This window comes from Myotis brandtii, unplaced genomic scaffold, assembly GCF_000412655.1.
Source record: "Myotis brandtii unplaced genomic scaffold, ASM41265v1 scaffold2170, whole genome shotgun sequence".
Lineage (NCBI taxonomy): Eukaryota > Metazoa > Chordata > Mammalia > Chiroptera > Vespertilionidae > Myotis > Myotis brandtii.
This window is the reverse complement of record NW_005358138.1, coordinates 304,499-307,745: the sequence shown is the minus strand read 5'-3', so window position 1 is coordinate 307,745 and position 3,247 is coordinate 304,499.

Genomic DNA, 3,247 nt, shown 5'->3' with positions numbered 1-3,247 from the left:
TTTTTTTCCAATCCCCTTTGCAAGTTCTTAAAGAGCTCTATGTGCTGGGGCTTTGAGACCTCAACCAAAGGCTTGGCCTGGTGCCAGCACTGATAACTTCGTCTGGGGAAAAGTTTATGGCCTCTTGGAATGGGAGTAGTCTTATTTTCCTTATTACTTAAGCCAGCAAGCATTTACAGAAGCCAAAATAGCAGGGTTAAAATTTCAAACAGCAGTTTTTATATAAGATGGATGCTTCAACATGAATGTGAGAGGAACACATTGATTGGTTGCCTCCTACACGAGCTCTTACCAGGGCCCAGGCCAGGGAGGAGCCTGCAACCAAGGTACGTGCCCTTGATCAGAATTGAACCCAGGACCTTTTGATCTGCAGGCTGATGCTCTAGCCACTGAGCCAAGCAGCTAGAGCAGGTAAGTTGTATTTTTTTTTTAATTACTCTCAGAGAAGCTTGTCAGTCATCTTCACTAAAAATCAGCTGAGAATTAGAAGTGGCTCATGATCAGAAATAGCAAATTAGCCAATAGCAAAAGAGGCCACTTAGACTTTGAAAGGGACACAAAAGTCAGCCTTAAAACAGAAGAGGAAGTTGTCAAAGGAAATCACAAATTGCTCAATCTGAAAAACCAAACATCAATTTATTTGAACTTCTAGTAAGAGGAATTGAGAAACTCCATGTAAATAAATAAATAAATAAATAAGTAATGCAGGTGCCCCTTTTATAAAATGAAGTGCATGGTCTTTTGGAAAATGAGGAGGGTAAAATTTAGTCACAATTATTTAAAAAGGATTCTGGTTAATATACTAATCAAAAAAGCTAATTGGGTAAATGTGAAAGTCTGTCCAAAGGGACTTGTGGATTGTGGGGATTCTGTTTCCAGGTTTGAAGATTTTAATATGCAGATGGTTCACATCCTGCAAGAGAGTTAATTATAGTTCTCTCTATATGTTGGCAAAGTGATTACTTAGCCACTATATTTTAATTCTCAAAGCTGATTAAATATCTACAGCCTGAATGGTTGATGATGTCTGCATGTTCACCAACCTTCTAGTTAACCTGAGCTAAATCTTGCTTATAATAATAAGTAAAGATGAGTTTTATCTTGAGTAAACCTTAAGTCCAGTTTACCCTGTAAAAACTAATTAATAAATATACTTGATTCAACTGTGTGAGATCACGAATAAAGCGAAAAGAGCTCTTGTAGGGTTTTGAAGGGTTCAGAGGTATAGGTGTGTTTTGATTTGTTTGTTTTGAGTTGTCACAATACCTGAATTGCTTTTGGCATTTAGTGGGAAGCACTTAGATATGCAAGCATCCTAGGTGTTTCGGAGAGCTCTACACAATTAATTTTCCCACCTCAAATGCCCCTAATTCTTCCACTGAGAAATATGAGGGAATTTATGAAATCTTCAGGAACAAAATAGTGCCTGAAAAGCTTCATTTGATTGGATTATAATAGATTATTAGGAGCCAAAGAGAAGGACAAGAAATTATTGGACCCAGAAAAATAAGATATCTTCTTTGGGACTTCAGGGTTTCAGGCTAACGGATAAGAAAGGAGTATTTAATGAACATTGACTTACAGATATTGGTTGACTTTTCCACATTGAACAGTTCAATTTGTTTAACATTCTGATGAGAAAGGGAAGATTGCCTTCCTTTACAGACAAAAACCTGAAGCTGGGAAAGAGAATAACTTGCCCAAAGGCACAGAGCTAACGAGTAGCATCTCTCAGGAGGTTGGGAAGGCAAGACCTAGGGGCAAACTTCTAGGAACCTCCCCATCCCTTTTTATTTATTTTATTTTTTAATTGAATCTATTGGGGTGATATTGGTTCACCAAACCAAATAAATTTCAAGTGTACGACTCAACAACATACTGCAGTTCTAAGTGAATTTCATTTAAAGGGGTAAACGGGGAGTCCTGGGGCTAAGAATTTATCAATGAACTTTTTTTTTTTTTTGCTATGTGAACTAGCTTTGAAGTAGAGTTGTTCTTCCAAGGGGAATGTTATAAAAGCATTTTGTATGAACATTTATATTCCTGCCAGGAAACCTTGTTATTGTTAAATTATTCTTTGTGATTCTGTTTTCATGATAAACCAAGAGCTTTTGTCCTTCTCCTTTTCTGTTAATTTGTTCAAGTTGGTCTACACTGAATACTAAGAGAAAGGTACAGTATTTATGGCAATTCTATAGACATAGTTACAGAAGAATTAGAAATGATTAGCCCCATAGCCATCTGAAAATGTACCATTAAGTAGTAAGAACTAATTCCGAAAGCTAGAGACTCCTATGAACAGCCCATTACTGTAATTGGCTTTTGTGCAATGAATGAAGTATGTTCCTCACGGCTTTGTAGGGAAATTAAATAAATTGAATATAAACTAGATTACCATTCCTTAAAGTACTTTTAAGTACTTTGTGTAGTCTAGTACTTCAGAGATATTTGCCAACATTATGGCCTCCCCACATGCATTATTCATTTGTTGGTTTTCTTATTAGAATATAGTAAACAGATCATTGAAGAACATCAGAGAGCACTAATTTAAGTATGCACATTATTAGATTCAATTTTACACTAAATAAAACATTGCATTTATTTTTTAAAAAATCAGGATGAATGTAAGCCAGTAATTTGTATTGATATAAACTTTAGAATGATTCTCCAATCTTATAGTTTTAATGTACAGTTCTATCTTCACCATATATATCTTTAATATATGTTTGCATATATTAGACATATAGGTATTAATCCCTCCTCATGCAAATTTCATATATGTACAATGTTTTGTTTTGTTTTGGGGAAGGTGGCGAAGTTACTAGTATACACAGAGACTGACTCTGTCTGCCAGCAATTTATTTAGCACAGCTTAGCTGTGGGAATTATAATAATTTCACAAGCCAATAGCATACAGAATAATGTTTCTTAATAAGCTAACAAATAAATAACACACTGCACAGCAATGATAGAGAAATTATAATATTGTTCCGGGAAAGGGGAGATAAAAGGAAAATTCCAAATTTAACTGAGGCGTACCTTTTTATATGAATTTGGTACTTGGAGAGATAGCTTAAACAGCTGTAAGCAGACTTCCAACTGCTAGCACAAATAAAAGTCCCTTGTTGCTAGAGTACACAGCTAGGGAATGAAGGCATGGATATTGGTTATGGGGCTGGGCTGCTCTGAGGGTTATCACTACAGGGACATTGCACAATGTAGCACCTGCCCACCAAAAAGTCATCTT